The sequence below is a fragment of the Momordica charantia genome (genome assembly GCF_013281855.1).
Source record: "Momordica charantia cultivar OHB3-1 chromosome 6 unlocalized genomic scaffold, Mcharantia_2.0 BLBB01000006.1, whole genome shotgun sequence".
Lineage (NCBI taxonomy): Eukaryota > Viridiplantae > Streptophyta > Magnoliopsida > Cucurbitales > Cucurbitaceae > Momordica > Momordica charantia.
Window position 1 is genome coordinate 27,363,465 of NW_028275164.1, and position 22,739 is coordinate 27,386,203.

Here is a 22,739-nt window from a genome sequence, read left to right on the forward strand (position 1 = left end):
TTTCTTACTTTATTTAATTTGTTGGTCTCTTATGGTCTTGATTTTGGGCTGATTCACAGTTTAATTTTAAACAGTTTGTTTGGATCTTCTGAGTCAGATTCAACTCACAAGTGTTGCAGAGCTCCAAAATGTCTCTTTCGAAACCAAATTTAATCACCATATGAACAAAAAAGTGATCATCATCCAGATTGAGGCAGACACTGACCTGTTTTTTTTTTTATTTTTATTATTGTAAAATTAAAGCAAATGAATTGAAGCTTATTGGTTTACTCGAATTATGATGATGAACTTAATTTGGTGGCCCAATTGGTGAAAAAAAAAAGCAGAAAATTGATGTTTCTTCTCTTTGTTTTGTCTTTATTTTCTATATTAGAGACCATATTTTTTGTTTATACTGTTTATCTGTCTCTCAATCTTCAGTTCCACTTATCTATTGTCCTTTTTTTTTTTTTCAATTTTATTTTTACTGTAAAGTCAACAAAGCATTGTACCCACCAACAGATGGAGATCAATTAGGTAGATGTTGACATTTTTCCCCCCTTTCTTCTTCTTTTCAACTTTGTGAAATGAGATATTTTTACCAACTAAAATATGTTGGAAATGGTTTGGGATTGAGGTTAATTGCTATTTGAGTGCTGAATATGGGAAAATTTTACTTGTCTACGTACGCACTCGTGACTCGACCTTATTTAACCGTTAACACTTTATGATGTGCTATATTTTTAGCAGCTGATCAAAATTTTTAGTGGGAATTCAATTTTATATTAAATGTAATATAATTAGTTTCATGGGAGTATTTATGTAATTATTTATTTATTAAAATGGAGTTTGAGTGAATGATAAATTAAAGATTTGACATGTATTTATATTGTTGAAACTAAACTAAAAAGAAAAAAAAGGAAAAAAGTGTGTTTAACCATTAAGAATAAGTTCATAGCTCCACCATACACCTTGCATGAGCTTAAAACAAAAAAGTTGAGAATAAAAGTATGATATTTACCCTAAACCTATCATTTTAAGCTTCTGATTTAAATGATGTACTGATTTATTTATTGTGATATCAAACCAAGAAATATCAAGTGCTGAAAATTTTTTTAGTTATGCTTAAACTTTTAAATCTATTAAGTGATCGATGATTTAGCATTGATAAAAATTTCAATCTGGTTATAATTTAGTGGATCGGATAAGATATCTATTATATTCCACAAGATTGGAGATTTGATCTCTCATCCCATACATTTGTTGAACTAAACACACATGGACGAAAATTAAGTTGAAGGGTCTGATAATAATAGAGCTAGAATATCTTCATGGAAAAATTTTTGGTGGGTTCTTTTCAAATTGTTAAACTTTGGTTTAGTATTTGTTTGAACGTAAAACATTTTCACACTTTCTTTCTAAGAAAACAAGTTTTAGGAATGACATATATCTTTTACTTTTTGATTTCATGCTAAATGTTCACCAAATATAAAATTTCTCGTTATAATAATTTCTATCACTATTTTTAGTTCTAATACTTTCTTAAATGCAATATTAATGAAGTCACTTGTTTTTCCATCCAACATTTATTTTGGATTACAATAATTTTCGAAAAAGAAATTTTCGACATATTTCATTTTATTATGAGAGAATAAAGTCTACTACCGTTCCTATTCTAAAGTTTCCATGCTTGCTAGAGTTAAAAAATTATCGTGAACATTAACCATATTCCATGAATTTTGCGTATCTTATACCCTATTAGATGGGTAGGATATATCCTTTTTGGCCGTATCGATATGTTTATGGAATTGAGGACAAGATACACAATTTGATGATGCATTCAAGCAATTATCAAGCTTTTGACATGAATCCATGATTACATGTTTTGTTAAGTATTTTTAAAAATATATTGTATTATATATGAAAGATTTTAGCACTAAACTAATGGTAGACATTGACCTACAAGTCACTAAGGTACTGTTGTAAAGTCTTATGATCAATTAATTAGGTCATCCCACAACCGAAATAAACTTTCTTTAATCTTTAATCTTTATGTCTGGTCCAAAAACTGCCCTATTTGTTTATTTATTTATTTTTATGTTTGGTTATCTCTCTCTTGATGTATTGATGTCTGAAGTTACAATAGGTCTGTCCTTGTTTTCAGATTCATTAAATTAAATGAATTCAATGAATATTTGTTTGACACAGTTGTTTTCGAATTTTTTAATCCAAATAGTAGAATTTTTTAGAACGACGTACTTTTCATGTTTTTAGTGTTTTTAGATTTTGAATTCAAAATTTTAAAATGTATAGTTATATTTAAAAAGATAAATTTTTTTATTAATATACTATTTCATGTTATAAACTCATTTCATTTTTGTCAATGTGACGCTCGACTAGAGAGGAAATGTACATGAATGAACTGGTACCACATCCGAATGAGAGGGATTATGAGATCATAGAATGGGTTAAGGAAATGCTTAAAAGAATTGATGGTTACTACTTATACTAGACGATGGTGTAGCCAAGTTGCAGGGGGTGCAGAGGAATGTTGCGGCAAACCAGTTCTGAATCCAGATTTCGAATTCTAGACTTGGGGCATCATAAATGGTATAAGAGTGGAACCTCTCCCAATACGATACATATGGTTTGGGGATGAACCAAGATAGCTGGGTGGCTTAAGGCTTCAAGAAATATCCTTATGCCGATTCCTGTATAATAAAAAAACCCGTTTTCAGATCACTTATCAAACTGCCCCTTAATTCCCAAACCATTTTTTAAGTGAAAACACATTTTTAGTCATATAATTTGACTCCTGTGCTTGTCAATTTTTTTTGACTTTTGACTTTTGTTGCATTTTTCTCTTTTATAGATAGATTTACACTTAAAAAACTAACTCTTAAGTAGTCATTCGAAGTTAAAAATTTTATGAGTGACCGACCTGAGCCTAGTTTATCCAGTTAAGACATATAACGCTATTAAAAAGTTATGTATTCAAACGTTTTAAGTACTAAGAAAATTCTTACATAAGTGGAGTCATAGAAAATTCTGTTAAGTAGAATTCCGATAACATTTTTACATTATCTAATATATAAGAAAGAATGTTTCAAGGTTGAAGGGCTCAAGCACCTCTAGATCTATAATAGAATTTTAAGTTAGGTTCGCATCGACCATTTTTTTTAATACAACAATGGAGATGAGAGATCGAACTTATTACCGCCTCTTGGTTGGAGATGTATGTCGATTACCATTGAACTATGCTCGCTTTGGCTCATATCGGCACTTAAAAATTTTAAATTTGAAAATGAAAAGGAGTGAGAAAGAAAATATAAAAAAAGTTGGGTATATCATGAGTATAAATTTAAATGAACATCTTTCCCCTTATCATTCTACATACTATTTTATTTAATCACTCAAGATCAAAATTTAGGATATTCTATTGAGAATATATTAATAAAATAAATTTATTCTAACCTAACAACCTAAACTTTTGAATTTATTAGATATGATTTAGTATGATATCAAAGTATAAAGTAGTCATAATCAAATATTTGTTAAGTTTGTTTGTTCCTTGATTTCAAATTATAGGCTCATGTGTATTAAGTTTCTTGAATTGATAATTGCTCGAAATAAAATTTTATTGCTTGTACTTTGATCTCCTGGTAATTTTGTAAAAAAGCGGTAAGTTTAATATATAGGCAAATATATATTTTTTTGCGTTGTTATTATTATTATTACCGGGTAAATCTAAAGTGACACAAGTTCGTACTCCAATCTAGGTCAATAATAGTCGGGCAAAGATTGAGTTGCACGAGGCCTGATTTCGAATGTACCAGTTTGAGAGGTCGAGCACACCTAGACAACTCGTACTAGAGACAGCCAACGGTCAGGATGTTGACACCCTATGCTTGAACTGTGATACATTCAAGAGAACTGTCTAAAACATTACTATGCCCCCGTTTTCTACAGAGCATAGAGGGAATGGAGAACGTCGGTAGTCACCATAACCCTTTGTGCTACATTCATCTTCTGTGTCTGCTTCCCACTCTATCGACCTTCCTCTCCCTCTACATAAAGAGAAGAAAAACTCAAATCTAGGCAATCCTTATTTTCCTACACAATTTCCTGTGAAAATTTAGTAAGCACTCTCAAGCAAACTTTCACTTGAGATTATTACTCATCTACTCTACTTACTCCATACCTATTTATTCTCAATTAAGTTCTAACTTAGGCATCAAGATGCATTCGGTAGAGCACGACAATGTTAGATTTATGTGTGCAAGTAACTCAAACTAGGAGACAAAGACGTACATGACATCTTCATAGCACATATATATGTGACGTTTGCAAAGAAATCCACATCAACCATTATTATTATTTTTTTTGACTTCAGTTAAGCATGCATTTGTGCATCCTAAACAAGTTGGTATCTGGTCACCAAGATGATTACAAAATTATATATTTTCATAAAAACAATTATAAATAATGTTACTTCTTTAAAGAAGATAAGTAGATAACTATATACATATTTTTATGTTGTTTTAAAAAGAAAGATAATTGGTTGATTCGGTTAGTGTGTTTTTCTTTTATGTGATAACTATTGAAACCTACATATTTAAGCTATACAAATTTGAAATACAGGCTGTGTTCATTTATGGACTATGGGATATATTTAAATTCCAAACATTTGATCCTTTTGGATGGACACGTGTCTTTTTAGATCTTAGCTTTTTTTTTTAAAAAAAATGCATTTAATTTTAAATTTCAAGACTCATTTGATAGTGGTAATATTAAAAAAAAAAGGAAAATAAATATGATTTAAAAAATAAGAGAAAACCCATAACTAAAATGATGTATTAAATTATTATAGAGGATAATTGTACTGTGTATTAAATTATATAGTTGATTTCATTTATGAACTTTTACAAATTCTTGAAATGATGTATTTGTAATTTATTTTTACTGAATTTAAATAAGTCTCTATAACAAGAAAATTATAATTTCGCCAGTGTGGCTCGAGCTCCCAATTTTTAAATATAACAGGATAAAAAAGAAAAAAAGGTTGGTAAACAAGTATGATTTTCAAAAATGAAAAAAATTGAAAATATTTTATCAAATAAAAAGTATATAAAATAAATAGAATCGTGTTACTATTGAGAATCGAATCAAATACCAAAAAGCTATATTTGAGTTGCACCCATGCACCTGCACCAACAAGGCTGAAGTTGAATTTCCGTTTCATATATGATATATATTTTTGGTTAAAAAACACATTTAGTTTCTATAGTAACGATTTAGTCCCTAAATTTTTAAAAGTAACATTTTAGTTCATGTAATTTAAAATTAGTAACAATTTAGTCTCTATTGCTGAAAATTATGTTAGAATTTAACAGAAATATGAGGTGGTTACAAACTATGATGCATGTGTACAAATTAAAAGTGGACAACTGCATGGCCAAAATAAATAACACATTTTAAAAAATGACTAAACGTATGACATATTGCAATAATAGTTAAATGATATATTTTTTTTTGAAATACTGAGAAAATATTTGGACAAATATAGTCCTGTAACCAATTAGGTATGTACACATCATTTTAGGGCCTTAAGTTACCAAATCAACTGTATCTGATAACAAATAAATGGAATTCAAATAATCATTTTAAATCTAATTTAAAATGACTAATTACAATTTGAAAGTCCATCTAAAGAAATTGATAATAATTGAGGTAGATTTTGGAATTTACTCATCTTAAATATAAAATTTCCAAATAAGATAGTAAATATAATTATTACTGGAGAGAAAGATTTCAATAAAATAATAATAAAAAATAAATGAAATTCAAATAATCATTGAAAAGTAGATTTAAATAAAAAATTTATAAGAATATATTGAGGTAGATTTTGAAAATTTTTACCTATTTAAAATATAAATTTTCCAAATAAGATAGTAAATATAATTATTACTAGATAAAAAATAAAATTTGACTCTTACCTTTTAGATGAATCTATCTATAACGTCGACCTCATGAGTTGTATATATCCCTGCATAATAATTGTTGGGTCATACACATATACACTCAAATTGAAGAATCAATAAAAAAAAATATACGGTAATGATAACGTTTGGTACATATACATATATACAACATATCTACAATATCAATAAGTATATATACATTACCTGGATTTTTCTCGATCAACTTTGATACAAACGACGGAATAAGTGCGTACGACTCTTCGACTTACCACATAATTGATTCCAATGCGTTCTCTTTTCTTCTCCAAGCCTTATAGTAACTAATATTAACACTATTTATGCAAGGTTATGCACAACAGTGTGTTTCTGATTGCAGCTCGAACTCGGCCTCCAGATACTTGGGCGGACCTGCACAAAAGGGTGAGCACTCCGACGATCAAGTTAGTACAAGTCGGATTCTCAGTTTAGTTCGAGGTCACAAATCATCGTACCTGATCGTGGAGTGAGGTCCTCTACTTATAGGTGGTAGTCCCGCTAATCTCGCGACAGTTACACCCGGTAATCTCGGGACCGACGGTTACACCCGATAATCACGCCGCTGACAGTAGCTCACATCGGCCCCTACCGAGCTTTCCGGTAGATCGGACCTTAGCCAGGTCGCACCTCGGCCCTCATACTTAGAATCTGTCAACGCTAGTGGTAATCTCGGCGGTTCGAGCTGGGGCATGACTCATGGGTCACCTTGGAGCACCAATGGCTGTCCTCCACGTGTCCAGGGTATTCTTTCCCCCAAACAAACACCATGATTCTTTCGAGTGTAATTATTAATGTCCCGAGGACTACAACTACTTTTCATGTCCATGATTGTTTTTGCACACTAACTAACCATCATTGAGGTCGCTTGCCTATGATCATTCTTACAACATCAATAGAATAACTATGTTCGTCTACAAATTTCCTAATAATCCAATATTTTACCATCTAAGTAACGAGAAGAGCGGAGGTACCAATTGCATGATTCGTATAGGCACTTTAATACCAACTGTTTTTTGTTGGATTTTAGTGTTTTGAACTGAAAACTACCCTTTAAGGCTACAGAGTAAACTGTATTATTCAATTCTTCCTTGCTTAGAAAAACACTATCTTTTTTCAATATAAAGTTGGACGGGAAACCATGAATTTGATTCGGATCCATAAGTATGAGTTCATTGCCTTTATGGTGGGACGTTTGTACTGAAGTCTCACTTCCATTCATGGGGTCAATGGGACAACAATGCTATCTAGTGTAGACTGCACTTGTGTCGAACTCTCATAACTAGGGTAAATGTTGTTATTTACATTCGTCCGGAATGGTTTCCCACTACCATCTATGGAGTCAATACGAGTATCCATAGTATCGACGACAATGCAGTACTCTGTCCTTAACTCATTCGACAATACAGTTAAAAACCATGTGACATCCCTATCTTCAGCTAGTCTTATAATAAGAGACTTGTGACTATCATTCTTGACCAACCATATGGATGAAACTTTTTCCCAATGAATATTCTTCCTAATGCCTTTGATAAGGTGTGAGAACGTACAGTCCTTCCGGACTAACATTTGAGTGCTGTCAAAATTGTTGTACCCATTTTTTCATTCCACGTACCATCATATATAATTGATTACTACATTCTCCATTGTTGCAAAGAAAGAAGAAGGAGCTTAAAAACACGAGATATATTAGAATGGTAGAATGATAAGATGAGGACCGTGAAACACTATGTTTAAATTAATTAAAATTCGTAATAAAATAATTAAAATAATTAAGGGAAAATCCCTTGAAGGTAGGAAACAAAATTTGAATTGAAAAGTTCGTTCTTGTTGGGTGGTTAAATACTTGTAAATTCAAAAAACATAGCAAAGACACTCTGGAGAAAAACTAAAAAATGTAAAATTCCAAAAACATCTATTAACAATTTTTGCAAAATTATGAAGATCATTTTTTTAAGTGGCCGTCGAAATTTAACCACTTACTTAAAATTTCCGAGAAGATTTAGGTATTAAGCCCAAAACTCATGACCCAATGTCTCCACTTTTCCAACAAAAAAATAATCAAATAGGGTATTAATTGCATAACTTATTAAACATTTTTAAATATTTAATTTAAGTGAGATTAATTTTCTTAATCAAAAGCCTCATTATAGGTAGGTAAAAAGAAAGGTGGTGACTAAGCTTAATGAAAAGGGAACCGAAAAAAAAAAAAAAAATCTGGGACGAGCTGTTTTGAAAATTTATTTTTACAAATATTTATGTTTACAAATTTTACATTTTTAGATTTCTGGATTTAAAACTTTTCATAAATGTCAAATTTGTCCTTATATATGGCATTTATATTTATTATAATTAAATTTTTTATTTAAATATAAAATATTTAAGGTTCCAAATTTGATTTTGTCAACATTAAATTATTAAATTATTGTGGGATCCAAAGCAATTATTATCATGATCCCTTAATTTACACCTTATATACTGTACTAGAGAATGAAATTTATTATAAAATTTTTTTCATTTCCTTTCAATTTTTGGCTCAATTTCAACACATTTCATTTAACTCAATCTCACTAATACTGCCACTTCATCATTTTTGTTCCATTTAGCTCAATCTCACTAATATTGCAACTTCATCATTTTCGTTTGATATATATATATACACATATATATACATACTACATTTTCATTTATATAGAGATATAAACAAACTATATTTGATTATAAACTATAGCCATTATAACATACACTTATATAGAGATATAAACTATATCTGGCTATAAACTATAATTTATATATAAACTCTAAAGCATATACGACTATATCCCTCTACAATTAAAAACAAATCAAATAACCTACATAATCAAATATATATAACGATACCATCAAATACTTTTTTAGTACTCCAAAATCAAACACCCAAAATTTGAAATAAAAAAACAAACCTAGAATATTCAAAACGTGAACGGCAGAAAACGGGATATCGAAAACAATTGTGAAAAGCGAGCAAATTGGAAACAGGTTGTCAGAGACGATAATGACAGAAAACGGAGAACACTAAGAAGACGAAAAGACGGAAGATATAGGATTCTATAGAGTAGATGGCCATTTTGACTGGGTTATCCTTGTCCATCAACATTCATGACTAATATGCCATGATTATTACATTCTAAGAAGCTGCATTTTAATTCTTGATACATGAGAATTAGTCATCGAGTTATTGAAACATTACTCGAAAGAATCTTCCTATTGCAGCAAACCCAGTTCTTAGAAAATTAGATTATTAATGAAAAAAGAAAACTCCACAAGATTCAACCATTGAATCAAGCCCAAAAAAAATTCGTCCGGTAGAACCAACAAATAAGAATGCATATTCCTAATATTGTTAAAATTAATTAGTTCCTAATGAGTATCAATTAGTACCACATATTATATTCCTAAAGCTTATCCGAAGGAGGTTCTTTAGGTTCTGGCAAGAGTGGGAAGAGGGATGCCGAAAATTGTGTATGCCGAAGAGGGACACCGAAAGCTTGAGGCACACGAGGCTTGAGGGGCTTGAGACTTGATTGAATCAAATTTTATTTATTTTTAAGAAGGAAGAGTTAAGGCAAGTGTGGGAAGAAGGAGTTAAGGGCAAAAGTGGGAATCTAATGGATCCTAACTTGGTATTAATCTTCAACTACTCCATCTATATTTTAAAAAACAGGACTTTACAGCTTTAATCTTTATTTTTCCACTTTTCTAATTTGATTTTACGTTTTTTTAGTCTATTTTACACTTTGATTCAATCTTTTTTTATTTTATTTCAAAGTATGCATTCAACAGATTTTATCTTACATTTTTTTAAATTTCTAAATCTAGATGTTATTTAAAATTTTTGAACGGTATAATTTTGATTTACTATCTTGTTTCCTAGAATTTAGGTGTACTAAAGATTTTGATGACGGGTATTTTCATCACAATTTTATAGGGATAGTGTCAAGATAAATTTACCTATTTTGATTGGAGGGTAAATTTGTCCACATACAATGTGTTGTTCAACTCTAACTGCTTTTTAGCCATTTTCGTGATATTTGATTATTTTGGCCATTTTTCAAATCAAACTATTTAATATAGTCATTTCTCTAGTTGCCCCTAAAATTAATCAAGTCTATTATCCATCCATTATAATGGTCTTGAGATAATTTGGATTTTGGGCCAAATTAGCATCTAATAGATTTTTTGGACTTATTCGATTTTGGACCCAATTTTTGCATGATCCAATTCAACCAATTAAATGCAATCCATAAAGCCCAATAAAACATGTGCGATATTACTTGAGATTTGTCATTTTTGGTCTTTCACTTTAATTTAGAGACATTAATTTGCAATTGGCCATAAATTTAAATAATGACATGGTCCTTTGTGATTTGTCCAAAATTGATTTATGATATGCATGCGCCTTACAAATAATATAACTTAGTTATTATTAAGGAAAAATACATTTTTTGTCTCTAAGGTTGAAGTAGATAATTATTTGGTCTTGGAGTTTTAAAATTGACACTTTTGGTTACTAAGGGTTGAGAAACAAGGTCATTGAGATCCTTTGACCTTTAGCTGACTAACGTTAAAATGACATGGTAGTTAAATTGATGATGGGATATGATAAAAATATCATAATTTAATAATATATTTATGGACGTTTATGAGCTGGTAGCCAAAAGTTGCATGATGGTCGGGAGAGGAGTTTTGAAATTTTATTGAGAGAACAAAGAAAAGTAATATGTAAAAATTCATAGACTTGAAATACTAATTTACCATTTCTAATATTTTAATATTTCTAATTGAAGCGAACACAGCTGGACGGTAATTGGTATATATTTCCAACAAAGAGGTTGTGAGTTTGATCTCATACCCTTACATGTTGTACTAATTTTTTTTTTTCAATATTTATGTACTAAATTTTTTTTTTAATATTTCCCATGCTACATTTATATTTGTCCTTTTTTATCTCCTCGATCTAAATATGTGAATCACGTTCATGTCTAGTCTTCTCACTCCACATAGTTTATGTCTATTGTTTAACACATTGAATAAATCCCCCTGTTATAGGATGATCACAGTGGAATCGACTAAGCTGCAAAAGCAAAGATGAGATCGGGAAGAAGCGCACGGGCCAAGTAAGCGCCGAAAAACGTCGATCCGGGCCAACCCAAGTCGACCTCAGCCGACCAAGCAGCTCGACGCAGAGAAATTTTCAGCCCCCGGTCGAGAACTATAACGGCCCACCTGACCGTTTTGCAGTACCCCCGTTTCGCAGTTGCGACCGTTTCGCAGTTACGCCCGTAATGAATCTGAAGATTGAGAGTTACTAAGATTCATATGGGACTGCTATAAAAGGGAGATGGACTGAACCCTAGAGGTAGGCCTTGAACACTCGAGATCTTATACTCTACTTCACCGATTTTGATTTAGTCATCGGAGCCGGTGTGGCTAAAGCCACATCGATCCAAGGGTTACTCTGTTTTCCAAGTTACATCGATCCTTTGATTTTTGAAGATTGGTGTGAATTTGGGAAGATCCTAAGAGGCCAAATTTCTACGTCAACAATTGGCATGCCGTCTGTGGGGAACGACTAAGATCAAAGTCAGAATGATCAGATTGGCCGAGCACAGCTCGGATCCTAGGTAGTCTAGATGAGACAGAATCCAAAGAAGAAGCAAATCATCATCATGAATTATGGGAGGAGTCCATGATAATCTCACGAGGAATGCCACCTGAGAAGGAAAGCAAAACAGGGTGTGCCTTCGACTGAAAGAATTGACGATAAGCGAATCGATAAATTCCCGGGCAGGATCGAGGAGAGACGGGCAGACAAATTCCAGATCAATGCAAGATGGCCGCCTTGGAAGAAAAGGTCGAGGGAGTGCGTCAAAACATGTCCCTGCTACTTCAACGACTTGAGCAACAAGAAGTAAGACCACCCCCGCTCGTCCTAGATCTCCGAAAAGGCAAAAACCCAGAAGTCAAAGAAGTTGAAGAGTCGACCAATAACGCTCAGAGCAAGCTGAAGATAGGAGGAAACGACAGGATTAGGACCAATGTTTTTGGTCGGCTAGGTCAGCAAGCAACTACGCGACAACATAAGTCCGTGGAGCATAACAGAAGCAAAAATAACCAAGCACAACTCGGACGTACTACTCCCGACAAAAGAAGACCATCAGGCCGACCTAGCAGTCGGAGAGGTTACCCAAAAAATGAAAATACAAAGAACTCGACCTTGAAGAGATGATTGACCAAGCGGACTCTCCATTTACAGAAGAGATTATGAGGGAGAAAGTTCCTCCAAAATTCAAGCTACCATCCATCAAACAGTATGATGGATCGACAGACCCTATCGACCACCTCGATGCATACCGAGAATGGATGGACATCTACAGCATAACTGAGGCTATTAGATACATAGTGTTCTTTCTCACCTAGATCAGCTCGACTCATATCTGGTTTGGACAGTTGAAAAGAAAATCGATCTCGAGCTTTAAAGAATTGGCGAGAGCATTTATCACCAATTTGTTGGAGGACGAAACAAGAGCAAACCTGTGGCGTACCTCCTCTCTATAAAGCAAAGGTCGACAGAGAGCCTTAAAAACTATGTGGCTCGGTTCAACGAGGAAAAGCTTCAAGCCGAAGGCCTTACAGATGCGGTATCACTTTTAGCCCTTATGATCGGGGTGAAAGACAAGCGACTCTTATTCTCCTTTGGGAAAAAGACTCCAAGTACTTTCTCGGAAGCACTAAGTCGTGCACAGAAGTATATGAATGCTGGAGAATTAATCCACTAAAAACGAGATCCTGATAGTAGGCATACAGAGCATAACACGAAGAAGGAGAGATTAGAAGAAAAGCAACACTGGTCGAGATGAGACAGCAAACGAGAGCAATCAGTTCAACGAGATTCCCAAAGGGAATTTGAAAAATTCACCCCGACTATAGTTCCACTTTAACAGGTTCTGATGAAGATAAAGGACCAAAGACTATTCAAGTGGCCTGAAAAGATGAAAGCACATTCCAACAAGAGGAGTAAAGAAAGATACTGCCTCTTTCATCGAGACCATGGCCACACTACACGAGACTGCTTCGATCTTAAAGAAGAAGTTGAGGACCTCATCAAGAGGGGTTATCTCAAAGGATATATCGAAGCAACCTTGAATAGCGACCAGGACGACAAGTCATCTGTTAGGGAAATAAGAATGATATTAGGATAACCTGCAGGAGGAGAACCTGGCAAAAAAAAAGAAAGGCCAACCCCAGGGAGGCTGAGTCAACGTGAAAATGTTGATAAAACTTGCAGGGCAATATTATTTAACTTCTATATGGAATTTTTCAACTATTGGAAAGGTTCATATGTTACTAGCAACGGCATGTTTAGGCATCATAGGTTAGAATTTTCGTATAATTGCATACTCCTTTCAAATTTTGATAATTTATGTTTTCAGGAATATTTTCTATTATCTTTTCTTGTTTAATAAAGTCACACGAATTTAAGGAATTAATTATCTATTTTAATTGAGCAACTATCTTTGTATAAGTTTCTCAAGTGGGGCTTAGGAAATACAGTCGACGGTAAAAGCTAGTTAAGAAATTCGAACCAGGCCGAGCCGTAAGCAGGCCAACGAGCTATCCGTTCAGTAAACCAAGAAGATCCAACCATAACAAGAAATTCTAGAGATGTTGAAATAGCAAGCAAATGAGCCTAGCTAAGGTTAAAACAAAAGCAGGACGAACGAGCCAAGCCAAGCAACAAACTCAAAGGTACAAAACCATTGGCAAAAAGCCAAAAAAGGTTAAAAACTCATGAGTGTTGAAAGCGAGCAAACTAGCCCAGCTAAAGTTAGACCTTAAGGCCAACGAAAAAACTAACGGTAAATTAAGCCGGATAGTAGTGCCCAAGAGACTTAATTTAAAGCTTCGACAAGAAATAAACAATTTGAAAACTGTTCTCGACAAACGAAAACGACGACGAAGGGGTATTCCCCAAAAAATTGTTATCCATGGAACAACTAAGTACTCTCAATATAGAAGCCTTAACATCCTTTTGGCTTCTACTTTGAGAGCGAGTGCTACTATTATAGGATGATCACAGTGGAATTGGCTAAGTCGCAAAAGCAAAAATTAGACTGGGGAAGAAGCGCATGAGCCAAGTAAGCACTGAATAACGTCGACCCAAACCAACCCTGGTCAACCTCAACCGACCATGCGCCAAAACCTCCTCGACGCTGAGCAGTTCTTGGCCGGGTGGCCCACCCGACCGTTTAGTAGTTATGCCCATAACGAAGCTGAAGATTGAGAGTTACTAAGATTCATATGGGACTGTTATAAAAGGGAGATGCACTGAACACTAGAGGTAGGCTCTGAGCACCCGAGATCTTATACTCTACTTCTTCGATTCTAATTTAGGCATTGGAGCCCGTGTGGTTAAAGCCACATCGGTTCAAGGGTTACTCTGTTTTACAGGTGATGCGAATTTAGGAAGAGGCCAAATTTCTACATCAACAATGATAGTTATTATGATCATACGTCTAATTTCTACATCAACAATGATAGTAACGTCTAATTTTTCAACAGTGAAAATTAAATCTTTAACTTTTATATATGAAAAATTGGACCTCTCAATTTTTAGTAGTATTTAAGAGGAATAAAATCTAGCACTCCTCTCACTTGTGAGCTTGGATAATTGCATAAGGCCCAACAAGTGGAAATCGTTATAAATAGGAAGAAATAACAATGCAGGGATTTGAACACAAGACCTCCCGCTCTAATACCATTTTAAGGATAAATAAACTATCACTCAACCCAAAAAGCTTCTCCATAAATCTTGACATGGTATCAAAGCCCATAACATTCAAGTGAGCATTTGAGCCAAAAGAACCACGATCTTTAATAGGGAAAGGATAAGGGACCTGACAAAGGTAATAAACATAAGCTATTCCTCTCACTATCAATATCAATTGGTTTTGAGATGTAACCCATAAATCTTAAGTAGTAAAGGTTATGTTGGATCGGTATAACAATACTAGTGTTGAACATCAATTTACTAAATTTTTTCGATTTTAAGTATAAGTCAAATAACCAAGTCAACTTTTTAAACAAAAACAATTTAGGCATCATTTATACTAACTCAAAATATCATAAAACAAATGTTCAAGATGAGCACAACATATATTTGCAATAGGAGATGCTTAAAAATTAAATTGCAATAAATAAAAAGTATTGAGATAGAGAGAATGTCACGCAAGAGATTTATAGTGGTTCGGCCAACCCCGACCTCGATTCCAAGTTAGAGGTGTTCCCTAAACGATTAGTTTAAATACCTCAACCTAGACAAAACCTACAGGTTCCCTTGGCAATATTTTATAATTAAGTTTCTTTTAAGAAAAAAAAAACTGTAATCTTATTAGAAAAAAAAAATTCAACCTAAGATTTAATTAATTAATTTTAAAAGCTTTTTTTAAAACAAATTAATTGACCTTAAACCTGCAATACTAAACTTTAAACATACATATAACAATTATACATATGATTAAAGTTTATAGGCATGCATCAAATCACATTCATAAAAATATAACCATTATCTTTACTAAAGAAATTTCATGCTCAATGCAACTCATTTTTTCATTAACTAACATAACAATTACATTAATTACAAAAAAAAAAATACATCATGCTTCGTATAATAAAACACTTATATTAATACAATGCATGATCATGCTTTAACCTATGGTGGGAATTTAATATAAATGAAAAACTTTAAGCATGAAATATTTAATTAAACATACATTCATAGCATAATAATTAAATAAGTAGCAAATTGGCATCTAAAAGTGAGACCTTAATATATCAAGATTTTCAATCCATCAATGCTGGTTAATACTTTATTTCAATGTTCTTTTTCTTTATTAATTAATTCTTGAAGATCTTTGGCAATTGCTTTATTTTGTGGTAATCTTAATTTGTAAATCAACCTAAACATTCATATGTTACACGTGTTCGTTATTAGATTCATGATTTCTATATCAAGAACTAAGATTATAACTCCTTCATCCCCTAATTGACCTGTATTAGATTTAGTATCAAATAACTTACAACAAAAACAATAAACTTTATCAAAACCCTTAGAGTAAACTAGTCAATTTATATCATGTTTTTCGCATACATTACATAACTTTTTGAGTATAATGAATATTAGAAAAATGTATAATTTTCATCTTTTGGAAAAATTAAATAAATTTATCTAATGGGATCTTTTTCTACCAATAAATCAATTAATTTAGAATCAATATTTTTCTCTATATTATAATCAGAATGCATCATACATGATAAATAATTATAAATCTAATTTATAATTAATTAATTTAATTAATAATTACTAATCTAATTAATAATTAATTAATTTAAATCAAAATATTAATAAAGTAAATAAATAATTAACAATGAATTATTTAACTTTTAATTAAATATCACATATATAATTAAAACTATATATTTGAATCATATTCAATTGCATCTCCAACTGCATCTCTCTCGTGTGACCTATAATTTTAATATGAATCCAATTCATATTAATTACTTGAATCATATTCAAATATTTCTCTCATAAGAATATTTATTAAAAAGTAAACTCTATAATGTATATTACATTATATACATTCCCTGGTATATAATTTGAACATTTCAAATTCTCTCAAAATCTTGATTCTCGTTTTACTAGTTGTGAGTTAGCAAAGAGATCTAATGGACTTACATATTAGAAGCTTCAACAATACGAGACTAATTAATTAAACTCATTAATCAAATTAACCAACATTGGTTTGCTGCGGGTCACTCCACTAAAGACCTGCAGCTACACTTTTCTCACTGCATAATATTTCGTGTCTACGGATGTACGACCATTAATGGCAAGTCAATCTTTCACGAGTGTTCGTAACCACAGACATGTCAAATTACTGTTTTACCCTTGTGTAACATCTTGTATCTTAAGTACCGTTGATCCTCCAATGATCAACCCGGTTATGGTCCGACCAGTAACCAGAAGTCCCTCTCCAGCCAGTGAGAGGGTGGGGCCCTTTGTTTAAGTTCCGGAGTCAGCACTAAAGGGAACACTCACATACTCCCCTAAAGTCATAAATGAGTAAATTCCATCTTGCGTAGTTATGTTCCCAGCTCCCCACTCGGTCTCGTCCCTAGAATGGTAGGATTATTGAGTCGGCAGCTCGGGCCACTCTCACCCATACACATCAGAGGATGATTCCTTGTAGGTAGGAGTCCATAACTCGCTCAGGATTAAGATCGAGTTACATGGTCATCCTATGAGACAACAATCTATTAACTAACGATGTTAGAACCGATTATTAATTATTTCTAGGTCTAGTCTTATACAAACTCATTGTATAGGATACCCTTACTCGCATGTCTATATATGAACAACCTGAATAAAGTCGTTTGTAACTATTGCAAGTAGGCTGTATCCATAGTGTTACCAGGATAAGGTACCAACCTTATTCAGGTACTATCGACCATTTAGGTTAATACTGGAACATTATTCACATGTGCATCGAATATATACTGTATATCAAAAATATACACTGTACGTTAAATATACAATGTACACATCAAATATATATTGTGTATATTAAATACATACTGTATATCAAATATATACATTGTATAATATATACTGTTCCAATTACATTAACTAACATTGGATATTAATTTATTGGACTACGAGTAATGCAAAGAAACGATAAAGATAACTCTTTATTGAAAAAATAATTTGTTCATAAATTACAAATATACGAGTTAAAGGCACCAAACCCAACAATAAACTCATTTCATTTTTGTTAAAACTAAAAAAATGTAAAATATATAATATCATTGTAGCAAAAATTGCTTACTGCAAGTGTAGGTCAAATTTTAATATAGTTGGTGAGTGAATATCGATATTATCCTCTAGATTGAGTTTCTAGCTCACTCAAGTACCAAACATACAATCGTTCAATTTTATTTAGAGAACCAAAATCAGATATGAGAATAGAATCAAAGCAAATAAACATGCACTAAAATAAAGATAAAACAATTGGGAGAAACATCGTAGGGAATTGATTTAACATATTGATTCTATGAACCAATTACTTAATTTCCCAAGAATGAATGAACTATTAAGTCTATAGACCAAGAACTCTCAAATCTTAATTGCACGATCTCCCGAGTGCAAGCTAATTCTCCTTACTTATTAAGAAACCAACTAATATCCCTATCTAGTTTCTATAACAAGTAAAATCTTTATTGAATAAGTCTTTTAACGATCACTAAAAGACTTCTAAATCTCCCGATCTTAAAACCCCCTTTAGTTATGCATCCCAATTCTAACACCAAATCACCTCTCCTGAGCGTAAGATTTTAAGTCCAAAATCAATCGATCTATAGTCAGTAGATTAAAGGCATTAAGCATATAGGTACATAAATAGAACATTCATAATGATTCAATCAAGAGACTTAAACAATCAATCCAAGTTCAATGACAACATCAATCTCTAAGACAAATGAACTTAGCTATTCATGTTCAATGTAAAACAATAACGTCTCAAAGAAAGTTCCATAGCAAACTACAAAAATAAAGAGAAAAGAAATAAAACTAAATCTGTTGTGTGGATTGATCGCTCTGACTAATCTCCATGATTCCGAGCCTTGAAAATTTCTTCTCTAAGCTCATTGATGCTTATTTTCCCTCTATTTTCAAGTTATCTCATGTCTCTCTTCAAAAAGTGTCAAAGATTCCTGAAAGCAACTAAAAAACCTAATTTTATAAAAAAAACTGTCGCGACAGTGCCATGGCGCCATAAATGAGCGTCATGGTGCTGCAGTGGAAAAAGGCGGGGCGGAAGAAAAGTTTGGCGCGCCGTGACGCTTGGGCCGGTTCCTAGGCGCTGTGATGTAGCGCTTAGGCACTTGTCTCGAGCCAAATTTCTAATTTCGTCTTTCTTTGTTGCAAGTGTTGTGTTGTCTTTTCAGGTGCCCGACACTGTTCTCTTGGATACTTAGGGTCCAAAAAGTTTTGTAATATCTTTGTTGCTCACTTGGGCTATGATTATACTCTCAATTTGATTCATTTATGTCTCGTTTCCTCGTGACTATTCATTCTTGAAAAATATAACTTTATAGGCATAAATCAGTCATAAAGAAACGAAAACTAACAAATAATTCAAATATAAATATCATAAAATGTAACTCACGTTATATACTATCAATTGTAAAATAATAATTCTACAAAATTTATAACATATGCGTTGATAAATCAATTAATATTATTTTAGATATAACTAAATATTTCGTTGATAATTCTCACTGTTTTACAAATATAATACTAAATACCTTGAACAATTTTCTGTAAAATTAAGACGCCGCCGTGAGATCTTCTGCACGTTTGCTTATTAGAGGCGCCGCCAAAGTGGAGCGAGATTGTGTGAGAGGAAGGGATCGAAGAGATAGTGAAAAGGAGCTACCATTTCAAAACCTTACATTTGAGATTTAATTATATATTTTATGATATTTTTCTAAACGTCACAGATCAATTTCAAAGCAATCTATAAATTTGGATTTTACATAAGCTAATGAAAACTCAATTTTCAAAACCTTACTTTTGAGATTTAATCATAAAATTCTTTTTTTGCAAATTCAAATTTTTAACTAATCTAAGCTTTCCAATTTTTAAGTCTTAGTTAAATAATTTTCGATTGAAACCAAAAAAATCAATGTAGGATTTTGATTTATACATGCATAGATAAAATCAAAAAGAGAATAATAAAATTTTCAATAGTTTGATTGTTAACATTTAAATCAAAATCTCTTTCCCAAATCCTTAAATTTAATTTACCTAAATGAACAAAACAAAACTAAAACTAAATAAATGCTGAAGTAGTCTACGTTGAAAACGGGCAGGGAAGACATAGGAGATTAATTTAAGGTCATCCAATTAGTAAAATCTAATAATAACAACCAAAACACATGAAAAACTCACAATATACACAAGCAAAATGGTCGAAATAAAGTATTTCGAAAATTGAAAACACATATGCGTGAAATCTTTCGGGACATTTAAATCTTTATTTTTTGTGCTTTCTCGATGTTTAATAAGCGTCATAAATACTAGATAATATGAAAATCGCTAATTTCACAAATAATGTAATTTTAAAAATAAATTATAAATTTAAGGTAGATTACAAACTAAAATTAAAAAAAATGTAAATAAAATAATATAAATCTAAAATATGACAAATTCCAAAACTATTGACATCCTCAAAAGGTAGCTTGGATGGCTTGGGACTTCGAGGAATATCCTTGAGATTTGGGTAACTTCAGCTTCCTTCCGTCAACGCAAAACCCAAAAAACTTGGAAAATATTTTATTTTCCCATAACATAACATTTCGTGACTTTCTTAACTGTCAAGAAAAAATGTATTTTTTCCAATTTTTTGTGATAGTTAAAAAATGCTACGAAAAGTATCCCAAAAACTATTTTTCCCAAAAAAAATGTGAATTTTATAATTTATGACGTTTTTTTTATTTCCAAGGTTTTTTTTTGGAAAATTGACCTATGACCTAAAAAGTTTTCGAAAGTCTGAAGCAGACCTCAAACCTGCCCGAGTTTTTACGAAATTTATTTGGTACTCGCGCAAGGTCTATGTTTATATATATATTTTTTGGTCAATTATGGAAAAATAACAACGAAACTACAATTGACATCTGTTAGATTCGAACTTTAGACACGAGGGAGGAAAGGGATGTATTAAGCCAACAAGCAAAATAACAAGAGAAAGTATGCAATATGTTTATGTGATAATTAACCTTGCCCAAGAATTACATAACTCAGCCCGGAGAAATGAAAACTTGGGCTAACCCGGGCGGGTTTTTTTATGAAGCCGCCCGGGTTTTTGCAAATAATTTTTTTTTTTTTCAAAACTCTCAAAATGGATCCTTAGAGCGAAAATGAAAATCCAGCCACAACCTCGCCTGAGTTTGTCCAAATTTTTTTTACAGAAATCCAAACACTCGAACAAAGTTTGTTCGAGTTTTGTGGTAAATTGGATCGAAGACTACTCGGATTGCTGTCCAAGTTTTATTATAGGATTTGTGGTCATTTTTACTCTAGTTTGATTCTTGTTGTGAATGATTCTCAATTTTTTGTAGTCAACGAAGAACTCGAACTGAAATCGCATAAATTCATTTATGCCCACCCAATTTCAACAAATCCTACCCAAAAAAGAAAAAAATCAACGAACCCAAATAATAAAAAACTTGAGCGAGTTTGCATGAAGCCTAGCTCAGATTCATGCTCAAGATTTAATATCATTTAATTTTAACGGACCCAAATTAAAAAAAAAAATAAAGGGGGCGAGATTTATTTAATCTTAGTTGGTATTCAAGTCAGAAATTTATGTTTATTTTAATTTCAACAAACCCAAATAAAAAAAATGTCATTGGAGGTTAAAATTATATCTCAATCCCCGTTTGTAATTGATTTGGGTCAGAAAAAGGTTTGATTATTGGAGCAAAGTGAAAACTTTATTAGATTATTTGTGTCAATTTCACGTCTTTTTTCTGTTCATTAGCATAACGAAAGCTTCAAATTATTGTTGTAGTGCTTGGTGGGATTAGGTTGTTTGTTGTTATTATTATTATTTTTTAACGTGGGATCCTTAATCTTAGTTGTCCACGTTGAATTAAACATCACCAGTTTGCAATATTTCTAGCACATACAAATCCGTTGTGTCCCCCTCCCTAGGTAGTATTTCATGTTTATTTTACACCCTCCATTTGCATTTGTCCTTTTATCCCTCTGTCTGGTTTATAACATTATATCGTGGTCTGAAATAAGTGAAAGTGATGGGTCCTCGCGTGAATCACGTGAATTTCTATTGTCCAATATTTTTTATTTTTAAATTTAACAATTATTGGAGTGGATCTTTGATTTTTTAGATCCAAATAGTTAGAGAATCTACCATAGGTGATCCTGTTTATGGTTTGGTTTTGAAAAATTGTCAAATGATATTTGACGATGAAAAATATCAATTTGTATTTTTTTTTTTTATTGTTTTACAAGTTTGATTTGGACACTTCTAACCTTTTTATTTGGTTCCATTGTATTTCCTAGATTCTATTTCATTCTAGTTTTTTTTTCTAACCATTATTGTTTAATATATACGTAGAGATAGAACTCACCAAATTTAAGAGACATGACACTAAGAAGACCAGTGAGTAGAGACAATCAAAGAGAGAAACAATCGGCGTGGGAGTTGATGAAGGGAGAGAGAGGGGAGAAAGGGAGACAGCGGAAATCCAACGAGGGAACAACGGTGAGACAACACGGTGGGTGGTAGAGCTAATTGCAAGTGGGGTGGCGGGTGACGGAGGAGAGATATATTGTGTATAGTAGAGTGCTTTATATTTTTTGTATTAATTGTTCACAAAAATATACCTTATTTCTTACATTATATATTAACCTTATTTGTTCACATTTTTTATTAAATGTTCACCGTATTTGTTCCTATGTTCGCGGTATTTGTTATTTGTTCCTCTGTCCATCTATTTGTTTTGGGTCTTAGTATTTTTGTTTCTAACTACATTGTTTTGGGTATTTGTGCTTCTAATTACATTTTGTTTATTGATGTTTATTATATACCCTTTAAAATATTTTAGTAACATTTTCAATAATAA